The 16,474-nt window shown below is 45.3% G+C and overlaps 1 protein-coding gene and 1 long non-coding RNA gene across 3 annotated transcripts in view; one reads left to right on the forward strand and one right to left on the reverse strand.

Annotated features, from left to right (window-relative positions):
- The window catches only part of LOC139050704 (uncharacterized), a 235,648-nt gene extending 230,952 nt beyond the window's left edge, over positions 1-4,696 (forward strand). For both annotated transcript variants that reach the window (XR_011509030.1, XR_011509031.1), the window contains exon 3: positions 4,459-4,696. This is a non-coding gene — a long non-coding RNA (uncharacterized lncRNA). The remainder of the gene's footprint in view (positions 1-4,458) is intronic.
- Positions 1-16,474, reverse strand: part of LOC139050701 (putative diacyglycerol O-acyltransferase Mb3761c) — a 521,464-nt gene that overhangs the window by 7,500 nt on the left and 497,490 nt on the right. The gene's annotated exons all lie outside the window — the stretch shown is intronic.

Consider the following 16,474-nt stretch of genomic DNA (forward strand, 5'->3'; position numbering starts at 1 on the left):
CAGTCGTCGTTTTTCTTTGTTTTCCGTTTTGATCCCCACGTCCCTTTTATGCACTTCAACGCAACATACCTCTCCTAGCAGACACAGCTCACTGGGTCAGTCAACTGGCTTCTCGTGGCGTGTATGATTTCAACCTGGCGACATGCTCGACTTGTCTCCTAGCAGAGCACCTACCAGTGTTTGGGAGGAACGCGAGAGTATAGTTCACTTCGCTGATCTTGTCGATGACGACAACGGTCCATCGTAGTTTGCCAGCAGCTTTTGGCACAAACTGCGCTTCCTAGTGGTAGCCCAAAGTCAAACGAAATCATCACGGTGATATGTAACAGGGCGATTCCTTGCGTCGTAGCATGCTTTGGAGTTTTCTTGCGCAGCCAAAGTCCGCAATCCCACAAGGCGCCTTGTATCAGCGGCCGTAGAATTGTCGTAGTGGTAAAACGGGAGGAAAGTGTCAAGCATATACCGGGGCGGGCGAGCATATATAGAAAGAGAGGCTGTAGCCGGTTGTCTCATGTTTGGTGGTGCAGTACGCGTAAGTAATAAACGATATAACTTCACCCCAATTCTTCTGATCGGACGCAACACACATGGAAAGCAGATTGGTTATAGTTCGATCAGTGTGCTCAGTGTGCCCGTTCGTTTGTCGATAATAGGGGCTCGAGTGCCTGAGGTGCAATGTACATAAACACTAAAGCTCCTGCACGATATCAGCTGCGTCTTGAAGTTCCCGGTCGCTTATAATCACACGAGGCGGTGCATGTCGTTCAACAACATCATGGAGTGGGAAGGGCGAAACTTCGGTGGCAGTGGATGATGGTATGGCCGCAGTCTCGCGGTAGCGCGTGAATTAGTCGGCGTGGACAATTATCGAGCGTTTCCACATTGATGACTGAGAAAAAGAACCTAGAAGATCAATTCTAACTTGCTTAAAGGGCAAGGTGAGAGGCGGCACAGGTTAAAGGACACCAGATGGGGCCATGGCTGGACGTTCCCGACCGAATGTCGCATTCGGCGCAAGTAAAAGCGTCCTTGAATGCGATAAAGCGTCCGCACAGTGCCCAAGACGCCGAATGTAGAGCCATCGTGCATAGCCCAAAGGATTGCTGGTCGGAGACGCTCCGGCACCACTAGAAGGAAGCGTGCACCCGTGCTTGAGTACTTCCTTTTGTACAGGAGCCCGTCACGTACACAGTAGCTGCGTGTTGCAACAGAACGGGCTGAAGTGGCGTGGCTCAATTAATCAGCTTTGAACACATCGGTTGAACACATCGGCTTTGAACACAAGTGTCCATTCAGGTGTCCACTCATTATGAACCAGTATGCAAAGTATCCTCTCCAGGTGTTGATGGTGTTCCTGCACAGTTTCGGAAAAGCACTAACATCTACGCATATCTTATCTTCTCAGAACCTTTTCCCAGTCATTACAATGTGCAGTGCTGCCCGGCTACTGGAAGGCGCGGAAAGTGGTTCGTGTGCCAAAAGGTATTTAGAGCAACCTTGACAGCTATAGACCTATTGATTAGTATTCCGATTAGTACTATTAGTAGTACTATTACTATTAGTATTAGTATTAGTATTAGTACTACTACTATTAGTATTAGTATTCCGATTAGTACTATTCCGATTAGATAGTACTCTGATTAGTATTCCGTGTAAGCTGATGAAAGACATAATTTGCTGCTGTCTTATCTTATTTCTTGAGGACAACAGCTTCTCTGCCACGTCTCAGCATGGCTTCAGGAAATACTTCCCGTGCAAAACAGAACTTCTTCTCATTACTAAGGACGTGTTGTCTACCATTGACCGTGGTGCTTCTAATGACTGCATTTATCTTGACTTCCGCGAGGCTTTCGACACTGTCTCGTACCGCCTTCTTCTATATTAAAGCTAAGATAAATTAACATGGACTCAAATGTGAAATATTGCGTGGAAAATTTTCCACCCTCTCGCACCCAATTTGTTTAAGTTAATGACTATAATCCACCCGTTTATTCTGTCACGTCCGCAGTGCCACAAGGCTCGGTCCTGGGACCACTGCTATTTCTTATTTTTACTAATGGTTTGTTTACAGAAGTCTCCTCAACTACCAGATTACACGTTGACTGTGTGATTTACCGCTAAATAACCAAACCATACGATGTCTTCCTTCAAACTTATCCTAACAATGTCTCGTATTGATGTTATAAGTGGCTGATTAAAATTAAATTATGGGGTTTTACGTGCCAAATCCACTTTCTGATTATGAGGCATGCCGTAGTGCAGGACTCCGGAAATTTCGACCACCTGGGGTTCATTAACGTGCACCTAAATCTAAGTACACGGGTGTTTTCGCATTTCGCCCCCATCGAAAATGCGGCCGCCGTGGCCGAGATTCGATCCCGCGACCTCGCGTTCAGCAGCCTAACACCATAGCCACTGAGCAACCACGGCGGGTGTAATAAGTGGCTGATGACGCTCAGTAATTGTAAGTCCAAGTCTATGAGATTATCGCGCTCAAAAGGCCTCTCGGATCTTTACCCGTATCTGCATACCAGTGTGTCCTTAGGTTCGGTTAACTCGCATAAATACCTTGGTGTCCATATTACGAATAGTATGTGATGGAAAATGCGCACTGAATACGTGATCAATAATGCTAATCGTAGCCTCAGTTTCTTTCACCGTAATTTATTTCTGCTCCGAGATCTTTAAAACTAACTCTGTACAAAACTAACGCCAGATCAAAACTCGAATATGGTAATGTATTTGGGATCCCCGTTCTACCCTATCTTCTTCCCTTGAATCAATTCAAAATCTATGCGCCCGTGTTACTGTCAACTACGTCCGCAGCGCAAGCGTGTCATTAATCAAGCATTCTCTCGAACTACTTGACCTAGCAATTAGACGGAAAGGTGCTCGACTATCGACTATCTACTATCGACTATCGAACAGACAGCAGGTCGTTCAGATAAGCGACTCTATTTCCGGAGTGAAACCTTTGCTGTGTGCAGTGCCACAGGGCAGTATTCTAGGCCCACTATTATTTAATATCTATCTTAATGACATTGTAAACATTAATTGCGAGGCGAAATACACAATATATGCTGATGATACCAGCATACTTTTTTCAGGGCATGATATTCACGAGCTGATCAGAACTTGTAATCACACAACGAAAACGCTAGAGAAATGGTCAGCAGCAAATGCTATGCGTATTAACGAAAATAAAACAAAAGCTGTTACATTCCGACCAAAAAATAAAATTATTCCACCTCATGAAGACATAGTACTGATCACTCACACTACTGAAATAGTTGACCATTTTAAATATCTGGGAATATTTCTATACGCGAATATGAGTTTGGATTAGCACGTAAGACATGTCCTGCAAAAATTAGCTCAGGTGACAGGTGTCAGGTGACAGGTGACAGGTGACAGGTCGGCTTCGATACTTACTTCCAAAAGGAATCAAGCTTCTACTCTATCACTCGCCCTTTAGCTATCGTTTAAATTATTGCCAACTAGTACGGGGTACAACGACGGTCACTAATCTAAATCAAATATGCTTGGTTCAGAAAAAATGTATTAGGCATATTTTCAATCCACCTTTTGCGGCATTTACTAAAGTTTTATTCTGCAGTTCAGGAATAGTTAAAATACACCAGACATACAATTATACGTTAAGCAGAAAATTCAAATTAGAAACTTGTAAGAACATAACAAATTTGCGCGTTCTGGTCAATTTAACAATTAGGCATTTAAATTATCTCACGCGTCATGGAGGAAATTGGGAAGTAGACGCAGTACGATTAAACTCCGGAAAAAAGCGCTTGTCTTACACTTTTCGGTCCCGTCTCAATCACTATGACCATAACAATTTTGCCTGTTTGGTTGTTCAGATCAGGATATCCGCAACTTATAGACACTGATGTATAGCTCTGAGATTTCTATTACTTAACACTAGTTTTATTACAAGCTTTGTCTCGTTTATCAAATCCATAACCGTATCGAATTGTTTCATCTGGTTGTATATAACTGTTTGTAACAAGTTGATTTCTATATTGTTTTTCCGGTACATTCAGTGTATTCATTCTAGACATATGCAATTTGATAGCATTTTTAGCATGATAGCAACTGTTTTGTGCGTATTTTTATGACGACTGTAAAAACTGCCTTAACTTCTGTGTTACCTTAACATTTCCTTTACTTAGTGTGTGCCCTATAGTAATACACTGTCTGTTAAGTTTCAATTTTTGATTTATTTTACGGTAGTGCTGTTACCGCTCCGAAATTTTTCTATGGAGCTGTGGCGTAGTCAAGCTGTTCTGAAAAAAAAAAACAGCTTTTTGTCACAGTCCTTCTTTCTGTATCATTGACAGAATGATTGATTGATTGAGTATGCCTCTTTCATAAAAGCGTTTCTCATATTGCAGAGCTAAAATGTGAGCTTCTCGCTGACCCTTCATATATTTCCACCCGCAGTGATCAAAATATGAAAGTCCACGTGCCCACCTGTCGCACACCCCAGTGCACACATTCCTTCATGCAGAAGACTGCACCTGACTGGAACCACGTCCCCGCCCCCATTGCCATCAATCCCGACGAGTCTTCATTCAAGACCGCCAGTTGTACGTGGTTAATAAAGAGCTAACCACTCCCCTCTGTAAGGTCCTAGTGGCCCCGGGAGTATCTGAATAAAAAATGGCTGTGGCTTAGCTAAGGTTAAGCCCAGGATGCGAAGCATACTAGCCTTTATTTTAGTTGTTGAACCACTGTTTAGCTTGGTGAACTGCTGTTGCTTGGTTATATTTGGTTCGGCTAGACGAAGAAACAACTCATGCGTTACTCTGCTTCGCCTTCAAGAGTGGAACGCGACAGCGTTCCCGTCGACCCGCCAAGGGGTGTAAGACAATGAGCTACGGCGCAGCGACTACGCGCCCCGCATTGGACGCGGTGAGCGTCTAGCAACGCAGCGTTCGGCGCGGCAACGAAATGTGCGCCTGAGCAAGCGACGCACGCCTGAGCCTTAGAAACAGCTCGTTTCTAAGGCAACACCGCATTCACTAGAGGCGCTTTTGTACCGCTTTGAAGCATCGTACTCGTGGTTCAGTGGTAGCGTCTCCGTCTCACACTCCGGAGACCCTGGTTCCATTCCCACCCAGCCCATCTTGCAAGAGTTGAGCCAAAGCCACCTAGAAAATCAGTCTCTGTAGCACGCCGCAACCTTCGCTTCTCATTCCAACGAGCAGCTCTGTCTCCAGGAGGCATCTCACCTCGTGAGTGTCTAGCAGAGGCAAGCGCAGCTGCTTATATACCGCCGCGACGCCGCGAGCGACGGCGCGAGTTGGAGCCCCGTTTCTCCTCTGTGGTGACGTCACGGTGTCACGTGGTATTGAAGGCAACACCGCCGCGCCTGAGGAGCCGGGTTGAGCTCTCGTATTATGCTTCGCATAATAAATAAATAAATATCATCAAAATGGGATGCTACAGAGACAACGAGATTATCAAAATAGTCTGCGTCGCAGTCCGTCGTGTGAGTCGGCGTACGGGAAAGACAGTCTCTGTCAGCATACTTTCGGCCATTCGTGTAGCGAACAGTGAAGTTATATTCCTGTAACCTCAAAGCATAGCGCGCAAGGCAATCACAAATGGTCCCGAAGGTTCACAAGCCAGCACAGGAAATGGTGGTCTGTGACGACTACGAATGGGCGTCAGTATAAGCAAGAACGAAACCGCTGAACCACAAAGATTACAGCAAGGCATTTTTGCTCTGTCACCGTGTGATTGCGTTCAGGTTTGCTTAGTGAGCGGCTTGCATAAACAATCACAGGCTGGCAATAGTCATAGCTTTGGACCAGGACGGAAACCAGATCAACGCCGCTGTGGTTTTCTGTTTACGCTGTAGGATCGAAGTGGCGAAGGATAAGTCCGGAGTTCAGTAGTAATTTGAACTGACGAAATGCAGAATCGTGCTGAGGTATCCACTCAAACCATCCGTCTTTATGTAGCTTTCTCCAAGGATAGGAGACGTGAGCAAAAGAAGGAATAAATGGACGAAAGAGCAAAGACTCAGAAAACTACGACGTTGCTTCACTGACACCGGTGCAGAATGCCTCGACAGATGCCGTGTTGAACGGATCAGGCCTGATACCGTCCTAGCTATAGAGCCTAGCTTATTAAGGCACTAGAACCCACGACCCAACATGGGGATATGGGTAAACCGGCCATATCTTCAAGTTGGATTCTAAGTGACATCGTAAACGATGAGACTCGAACCCGACCTTTGGTGTTAACTAAGGCAAAATTAATTAGGACGCGGTTAAATAAAGTATACGTAATTAAGGCAGTACAACCAACGGCCTTTGGTAGGAGTGAAACTCGCGACCTTTGGTGTTAACTAGGGCGATGTTAATTAGGCACATTTAGTTAAGGCAGTGTTTATTAAGGTAATAGAACCCACGACAAAAACTAGTAATAGGATCAAACAACGTATTAGAATTACAGTGCCAAGTGATATAATGAATGTCTCGTTGGCGTCCAGGCTTTCGCCTTCATCCTCTTTAGCGCAGGCTAAAGTGACACAGTTTTTATTCAACTCAACAAAAATAGAACTTGACAAATAAGTTATGCGGTAACCTCAGGCTAGGAGGCAGGTTCATGACAAGGAAATATTGTCGGGTGAATGACAAAGTTTACCTTAGAGAAAAGAGACAGAGGGAAGTAGACTTTGTGAGAAGCAGCTCGGTGCTTAATAGCGAATTCGATGCTTTGCTGAGTGGCCAAAAATTATTTCAAGGAATGGTCTGAAAACAGAAATATTTACAGTATTTAAGTAATCTACGTTGATGCATAATTACTACAGCGAAAATAACGAAGACGAAGGGGAGACACGAAACGACAGGACCATGTGCTACTGATGCCCAATGGCCAACGTTGATGATAAATTAAAATACGCATGACTTCTCGCAGAGTGCTTTCGCACGTTTTATATGCCTGTGTAAATGTTCGCTGGATACACGTACTTTCTATTTGTAAGAAGTCGCCGCTACCCCACACGAATTGGCTCGCAACTGCTGTAGGGATCGTATGCAGGCCAGCCGAATGGAAAATGAGAGCGCAGGCGGCGGGAGCATTTCCCCTATGTCTAATATCGTGATTGACAGGGACACAACTGTGTGACCGTAATATGAGTCGCTGACCATGTGCAGTTGCTAATATTCTAAGAAGAACGGTACTTGCACGACGTTCTTACGACGACAACTGTCAGTATATCTTTATATAGCTAAAATAGGTCTTCAACAAAATCAGTTGAAAGCTAGCACCACTCTAAAAAAACTCACTAGAGAAGTCCATCACTATTACCCTTCTAAAATCTATTCACAGGAGACAATACGGGGAGATTCGGTGACGGCAGAAATCAGAGAAGAAAATAATAGTAGGCAGTTTCTAATGTGCATGACTATTCGTAGCTTATCAAAGACTGCACGCTTAACGTTCAATCACGTCAGCGTTTTCTAAGAAATTATCGAAATGGTTTTGAATCTGCGAGGCGATGGTGGCCCCGATAACCGTTCCCAAACTGTCAGGACGATGAATAAAAGCCATTCGAAAAGACTTCGACATAAAGGAACGTCTCTGCTGTCCTCCAACACCTAACTACTTTGAAGTCGTCGATATCAGCACCTGATCTTAAGTGCCATTGACGTTTATCCCGAGTAACCAAAGGCAACTCTGCACGAACTCCAGCCATATATCACGCGTACATTAAAGATATAAAAATGCTCCTGCTAGTGACTGGCTTCGTTGTCTGCTCTATAGAATGACATCATTTGCAGAATGAGGAAAAAATGTACGCATGCCGACATTATTAATGCGTCTCCGCTGCTCACTTACTTGCATGGATAGCGATGACCTCGTGCCTATACATCACTGCAAGTTCTCTGCTGAACTTTACAGCAACTATCTCAGAAACTTGTGTGGCTCGTAAAATGCAAACTACGAGACTACTATAGTTCACCCGTGACTGCAGCTGCAATGTCTGCAAGGACCGGGCTGCTGGTTTATCGCTGTGTTGAATCGCAAGAGATTTGTCATTCTTAACTATACATGTCACGGCATTTCTACAAGGGCCACTGCGTGCGCGTACTTCTCCTCAGTATCTATATCAAACCGGAACAACAAGTATAAAACGTCGAAGTCAGAAGAGGAGCCTTGAGTGACGGCCGTGCTAAGGCCGCATAACGAATAATCGGCTCGCCTGTCCTGGTAGAACATCGCAGTAGCAAGATTTTTCGGCATAGCGATATAACTGTTTTCCCCGAGATGCTGCTTTGATGCTGTAATCCAGTCCTAGCGTCAGGAATTCATGAGTGCTATCAGATGTCCCATTTTGAAAACGTATTCAGCTTTGCTGAAGCGGCAGCACCCTTTGTCATCAGCCTTATTTTTATTACTATAACCAGAACAATCCGTGAAGTCAACACAAACTTTTATTGCCAGCAAGGAAATCTTTTACAACACATATTTTTGTTCATAATACGACATTCTTTGCCGTCTTTCTCACGCGTGTTCATAATTAGCCGGCAAAGGCGTATCAATGCAAGTGTTATCAGTCGACACAAGTCGCATGTCAACAGAAGTGTCATCAGACAAAGCGAGCCGCATGCCCCTATTCCACCATCTCATCGGTCAAGCTGTATTCACACGGCCAATTATTTTTGTTTCAGTCCGCGGGCTAGTGGGACGCGACTCATTCTTCAAGCACCATAAATTTACTCTGGTAAACGTATTCTTATTCGCACGTGTGTCGACCTGCCAATATGAAGCCTGTCCAACAAGCTAGCCAGAAGCATTAAACCACCATGAATTCCTAGCTTTGAGTTGCTGTGACGTTGACACGAAGTGTTAAAAAAACAGAGCAGCTCGAATCCAAGCGATCACCGACGAACTGGCAGTTGTGGGACTACAAGCTATAGCTGGCTCCGATACCACTCACCATGCCAGCGTTCCCATACTCCCGCTCGTGTCATCACTCTTGCGTTCTTCTGCCTCTTTACAGCTAGCTCCGATGCCGCTCATCATGCCAGCGCTCCCACACTGCTCCTTGCGGTCATGCCACTGCTCGCGCGTCTGTAGTCATCTTTTATAGCTGGCTGCGATGCCGCTCATCACACCAGCGTTCCCATACCGCCTCTCGTGCTCCGGCTACTGCTGGTACTTTCGTCGTCGTCTTCTTCAGTAGCTGGCTGTGATGGCGCTCATCATGCCAGCCATAGAGTTTCTCACTATATTACCTAGAGGGAAATCTGGCGCTGCTGCGCTGTGGTATGCATGGGAATGCCGGTATATTGTGACTTCGGATTGGCATCGTTCTCGTAGAGACAAGACACCTTGAAGACGCGCTTGGCAAGTACCGTTCCGTCTGTCACACTGATTCATTTTCTACTGAAACAGCACGTCAAAAGCTGTTTTAGCTTTATTATTACGCGAAAACATGTTTTGTTTAACTATGAGAACTTGTTATTGTGTGTACGACTACATGTTACGTAAAAAGTATCAGCGGGCCACTAAAGTTGGAGGACAGACGACAAGGTTCGCGCTCGCTTTGAAACAGTTTGTCGTCTGTTCTCGCTTTTCCTCGCTTAGTCATGCATCGTGGGTGAGTAAAGATGTAATATGCGTGAATGGAAACATTTTATGAAGATTTTACTTTGAGAACGCGTTATTTGCGTAGCCATATCCACGTTTTAGACGAAGCCTCTTACAACACCAGCCAACACGAGCCTCGCAGACACATATACCGTCATTCCCATGACGGCACGGTGCCCCCTTAAGAAACTCCCATAGACGGTGGCGCCAGATTACCCTCTAGGTGTTATAGTGAGAAACTCTATGATGCCAGCATTCCGATACTGTCCCTCGCGTTCTTGTCACTGCTCGCGCGTTGGTCGTCTTCTCCTAAAGCTGGCTCCGATGCCGCTCGTTATGCCAGTGTTCCTATATCGCCCCTCACGCTCGTACCACTACAAGCGCGTTCGTCATACTCTTCTTCTATAGCTGGCTGCGATGTCACTCATCACGCGAGCGTTCCCATACCGCCCCTCGTGCTCCGGCTACTGCTGGCACTCTCGTCGTCGTCTTCTTCTATAGCTGGCTGTGATGACGCTCATCATGCCAGCATTCCGATACTGTCCCTCGCGCTCTTGTCACTGCTCGCACTCATCTTCTTGTATAGCTTGCTCTCATGCCTCTCATCATGCCAGCTTTTCCATACTGGCCCTCGGGCTCGTGTGACTGCTCGCGCGTTCGTCGTCTTCTGAAACAGCTGGCTCCGATGCTGCTCATCGTGCCAGCGTTCTTATACCGCCCCTCCCTCTGCGAAGGCGCTTACGACACTGACCTACTGCCAGTTGGCGCGGTGATTTTCTTCTCAAATTCCTTGCCTCAGTATATTGCGATATGAGAACACGTATGAAGCTGCGATGAAATTTTGCACAAGGGAACATCGTAATCATCGCACACTTCTTTGTCCCTAGATGGTGCCCCAAATAATCTGTCATGAATCACGAATACCAACTTGCCTAAGCCTGTACCTTACTTAGATTACGTCAAACTGAGAATATCGGCGTGCATTGTGCCACATTTACAGCTGCCAGCGAGTATGAATCGACGTTTCTTCTTGATGCATCATACTCAAAGCACAAGGCTTCTTGTTGCAGGTGAGTTCATGTGCGTGCCTCGTTAGCCTTATCAGACCGACTGTCAAACGCTGAAGTATAATTCAAAAATCGCAGTTGAGCTTCTATGGTGTGCAACATCAACGGAGGTTTCGTGGCAGAGTTCGCAATGTCACCGTAGTACTTACAATTCGAGCACGAATAAATGTCTCTGTTCGCTGTAGCTGTAAGGTGGTCTGGGGAGAAATAGCCAACGTAGCGATGTTTGGGAAGTACCACTTAAAGAGAACATTGATGTCGTCAAAACGGCAAAGATCAGCGCCCGTAGGCCAACTAATGGAAGGTAGAGAACCTCTAAAAAAAGGAAGTCATATCAGTCAGATGATGGCTAGGTTATAGAGATTACACACGTTTTAGAACATAACGTGGAATTTTGCAAAAGAACGGCCTCGGGAGGATAATGAGAAATCCATGTCATAAATGTTTAAACTTTATATTTCGATTAAATATTTTTACGTTTTCTAACTTCTCGTCTTGCCAATGGGCGGAGTGCAGGCGACCACCGTCACCGCAATCAAGACGCTGCAATCTCCCCTTTCCTGAAAAGTATGAAAGTGGCTGACTAGAGTAGGGCGCCGTGTCCTACTTTTTCTGGGCGGGTCATGATTAAATGTAAAGTGCAACGAACTTTTCGGGCCCGATAAAGGGATATTTTCACATATACGGTGTGTGCCGGCAATACGGGCTACGGCGTTAAAGAAAGGACTACGAGATACAACGATGGGATCAACGGTGTTTTGTTTGCCTGGACAAGTTCCACAAAGCATTTTTTTCCTTGTGCATGTTGCGGTAGTTTGAACACACACCAATCAGACTAGAACGTATGATCGCCATGGATGCACATCACTACGCATAGCGTTAACTTCCGGATGTTGCGTTCCAAAGCAAAAACTGTGACTAGATGATGGCATCATCATCAATAGCAGATTACAGGACAGCAGAGTGTAAAGCTCGGCTAGTTGGTTGATCTTCATTAAACCGGCAGTGAAAATGAGACGGCGACAAAGAGAAGAGGAGCGCATAAGAATATCATTGTATTAACCACCGTTTGTTGTGAGTTCAGCTGTGCTTGTACGGTGTGCTTCCCTTTTTGACGACATCCTATATGCTTTGCGGTTATAATGAAATCACTGAACACTCTGCACCTAGGTTCAAAGTTCATCTTCCAAGCGAGAACCACTCGATGCTAAGCTGTTACTCTAAGTTATCACAGTTCTAGTCTCGAAACACGTATGTGCAGTACGCATGAAAATTGAAGTGAAATTCTTTGGTTCTACGTGCCAGAATCACAACCTTACTACCAGGCGTGCCCTAGTGGGGGTGAGTCTGCATTAACTTTTAACACGTCTGGTTCTTTAGGCTAAATCTAAGTACACAAGCGTCTTTTGCAATTCAGCCCCATCGAAATGCGGCCAGCGGGGCCGGGATCGAATCCGCAACCACGAGCTCAGCCGCGCCACAACCTTGCCACGGGGATAGCACGGCTGGTAGACACGAAAACGAGCCGCCTCGCATTTCGCGTTTTCCAGTATGTAAAACTGTGCATGTACCTATGGTGCAAAAAAGAGGCAATTGTGCCAAAGGCAGCGTCGTCTGTGCCACTCGGCGGATAATGTAGAGGAAACAGTAAAAAATAAGGAAATAACTTCAAACACACCGGTTGCTGCACAGAATGTGGCGGAGTCATGTTTGGATGACTAAAGTGGTCACAGCGCGTGTCTCCGCTTTCTTTCGGCGTCATCTGCCGGTGCGACGGAGCCTGCTCACGAAGATCGATTTTGGTCCTGCTATACTTACTATTATAGCGACCTTTACGGCATGGTCTATGGCGGTGCGGCTATATATAGAGCTGAGAGATCCAGTGACAGCCACCTTTGCAAGATGACTCAGGTCGCCACGGTGAACTCAATACCAGAAACAATGCGCACGTGGGAACGTACGAAATGCAGCTCAGGACAAGCGCCCTAACTTTCAAACAAAAAGTAAAAAGACAAGCAGAATGACGCGACGCAAAGTATCAAATACCACGAGAAGGTAAGGGAGCGTCCTTTGGAAATCGACACGACTCGTGCGCAAGGAATCGCCAAGGAAGGTGCAATACGATTCCTGAAAGCCGACGTCGCACAGTCCCCTCCATGTGTAACCATCCCAACAATTTCGGTGCCAGTGAGTTGTACAAGATACAGCGGTCACCGGCACATCATGCTTGCATAGAGCGTACTTGCGAAAGCTCACATTGTTTTCTGTGACATCATTGCTTCGCACACGAAAAAATATATATACATGTACAAAAAAAAATGAAGAACAATACATCAACAACAATATAGCGAGAAAAAGGAGCTTTACCTTGGCCGTCGTTTAATGTGGTGTCAGCTGCAATAATATAGTTTCGTGACGATACTGAGTGATAATGGCAAACAGTTAAAAGGCGGAAGCAGAAAATATTGTTAAGAAAATTCGATTTATATGGTGCAAAACTACCTTTGAAAGTTAGGCGTGGAAAGAAATAGGTTGAATCCTCCGCATTTGCCAACGCTAATAATGTGCCCACCAGAGGCCGGTTTGAACTGCCTGCCAAGGGCGCATAACATATCCGACGTGTCTAACCGGAGTACCGAGGTCTCTAGCCATTCTCTGGATAAAAGAAGTGTTTTACAACCAAGCCGTTATTGCGACTAAATTGGCCCTCAAAGATAGTCTGTGAACATGCGCTACAAACGCTGATGAAAATTTGCTGGTAGCTGTCGGGAAGAAAATTCGGAGACGCAAACAATCAGAAACACCTCTTCCGGTCGTGCGATATCGAGCAGTGTCTTTCTGTCTCGAGCTCTGCTTCAATAGAAGAAAAACTGTAATTTTTGAAGTTCGCACAAGTCTGTCAGGAATGTTAGGAATGGCAACGTACAGCAAAGAACGTGATAGCTTCGGGTAATTTACAACTTCGTTGCTTCTATTACTTTGAAACGTGTTCAGGAATAGGAATGATTGAATTTTGTATCTATGATCACTATTCTCACTTCAAATTTTAATAGTATGTTAATTGTTCGCTTCCACATTAATTGAATTACTACGATTACAGTATTTACGTCGTTAACATTACGTGTGTTTGCCACTGAGTACTATGCATGCCTGCCATGCATTGCCACCTTACCCTATGCCCAAGTTCGGCTCCGTAGGGTGTTTTTAAATAAAGTAATCAATAAAAGGTTGAGTGAAATCAGTTGAACACTTCATCGGTTGGGGCTATATTTTTTCAACAGCGCGTATAATCGCTTCGGCTTTTTAACGGTCTAGCAAATGAACTTGTGCTGTGGTTATGACATCTCGTCTCTTTACATTGAATGACGCTCAGTTTCCGAGCACTGTCGCCACTGCAAGTGGTTTACCGATGCGTGTAAAGTGTGGTGCACTATTAAAGGGAACACCCATATGTGTGCCTCTTTCTTTACTGGCGCCCTAGCTGCAAGTGGCTACGGAAGCTATGACAGTGCACTGCACAGGTGTATCGAAAGTCCTGAGTCAGAGCTAGCAACCACAAGTTATGTGCAGTAAATCGAGGCGATTGTACTCCTGCGAGAGAGCGAAATCCTGGTAAGCTCTGCGCTCAAGTGTTCCATTTAACAGTGGACCCCTCTATACCTTGCTGAAGCCACATTACGGTCTCCTTGTCTTACTAGCTTTTGTTTTGTCGTTCATAAACTGGTTGTATTGCTTGTAATTCTGGTGGTTTACTAGTACGGTGTTACCCTTCATATAGGCAAGCTTAATAACGCACTGTTTATCCATAAAAGGCGCTTTGTTTCGATTCCTTTAAAAAAAGTTTTGATGACATCCCCCATGCATATCATTTGTTTCAAGTTTGTTGTCATCCATTCCAGCAGACTAACCAAGACATATACGTTTTCAAATTTAGCACGAGGTGCAAGCTAAAAGGATTTTCTTGTTATGGCTACCAAGTACGAGACAGATACCGGCAAGGAGTGCAGTGACCTATTGCAGAGAGATCACGTGGGGAAAGAATTGCAACTTCTGCTGTGACTACATGGGTGTGCATCATTTACGCATTGCGGTATTGAATACAAGACTTTGAATTGAGTTCCTCTACATCTAGGCTAGAACGGCTAGGACTCAACTATAAGTAAAGCCTGGTGCTGAGATGAGAACGAAATGTGAACTGCGAATGAAACGAAATGCGCAGAGTGCACCAACCTGCGTGACAGGAAGCAACAACGGTCCTGCAGGTGCTTTTTGTAATACACAGCATCCGAGAAATCAAATCAATGCTGGTTTGAGGTTCTTAATAAAACAAAACGTTTTGCAATTGGAACCGAAGATACAATTCACAGTTTCACGCTTTAAATTGGGTTTAATTTGGAGGCGGAAAATACCATGGCTGGCATGCAAGGCTCACGCAGCAGTCAAACACGCCATCCCGTCACTGTTAAGGGACTGTTCTACGTCAGGAGTGATCATTTTTTTGTGTGTTTTCTCCTAAAACGAATGCTAGCGACGTTGGTCCATGCCCTTAGCGTCGCCTGCATCCCGTTTTTGAGGACAAATCAAATAAAGAACGCTCTCCCCCGACGGATACGGACACCGTGATGGTGACGGAACGGGAAGGTCTACGGCAGTGTGAATCAGGCTTTAGGCAAATGAGACGCGACTGGACGTGTTGTGTGAAAGTCGTCCACAGATAATGTGAAAGATAGAAACCGGGTTGATTTGCATCGAATGTGGTGGCAAGCTGGTTCAGAGCGATCGATTAGGTTGAAAACCTCTACAGGGACACAAACCAACGTCACAACTAGTTGACTTTATTTGTGGCTCACAGCCAGTTCGGCCTGTCGATCCAGTTGTGGAAAACAAGCTAATCGAAGATGTGAACAAATAGCTCTAGCTAAATTTCTCGTCATAATGGCGTCCATGCATTGTCAAGAAAACATGCATTGTCCCATTGTATGCAAATGGTCCTGTGCTAGTCACACTGATGGCCGCATAGGCTGTCATCTACTGCAGCCTCAATGTACATACTTCCAATGCCACCTAACAGCTATTGAATAAGGTGACGCCGCGCAGTGCCTGTGAAACATCATGTGCAAGAATTTACGTATATGCCGTGCTGCAACGAACAAGTCGTTCCAGAAAGACCATGAAAACTGGCGGCACTATTCACTCCAGCAGTGCTTCAACAGTGTACAATGTATGAGCATGAATGTTTTCAATACACGTGATACGACGTACCTAAAAATGATTTGCAATCTGGAGACGCAAGTCAGGCTGCGTCTGTTTGGAGCTTAAGCGCTCAGCGACAGAATGAAAGGCGCAATCCCAGTTTTGCGTGCGCCTACTTCTCGAGCTTGCAAGCCGTAAGTGCACTGGATGCAACCAAGTTGAGCTGATCGCGAGGTTCCTTCCTGGCTTTTGCGAGACGACGTTCGCAGTATAGCGCAGCACATATACATCACATGCAGTACTTGCAATGTATCATCGCTAGTATAAAATCCACACGCGGTAGTTCTTAGCTAAAATGCTCCACATAGTGTACTTTTTGAGTAGGTCGTCACTGTCAACTTCATTTCAGCGTTTCTTAGCGATTTCATTCGTGTTATTAACTTCAGTTTGGCGCCAAAAATCTTTACCTTCATTAGCTGTCCTTAACGTATCTTTTGCGCTGGCTCGTTCTGGAAAGGCAGCAGTTCTGGCAATATGACCATCAAACATGTGTTAGCATGAGAAAAGTATCGTGCTATATGGGGTTTCGG

The sequence above is a fragment of the Dermacentor albipictus genome, chromosome 10 (assembly GCF_038994185.2).
Source record: "Dermacentor albipictus isolate Rhodes 1998 colony chromosome 10, USDA_Dalb.pri_finalv2, whole genome shotgun sequence".
Classification (NCBI taxonomy): Eukaryota; Metazoa; Arthropoda; class Arachnida; order Ixodida; family Ixodidae; genus Dermacentor; species Dermacentor albipictus.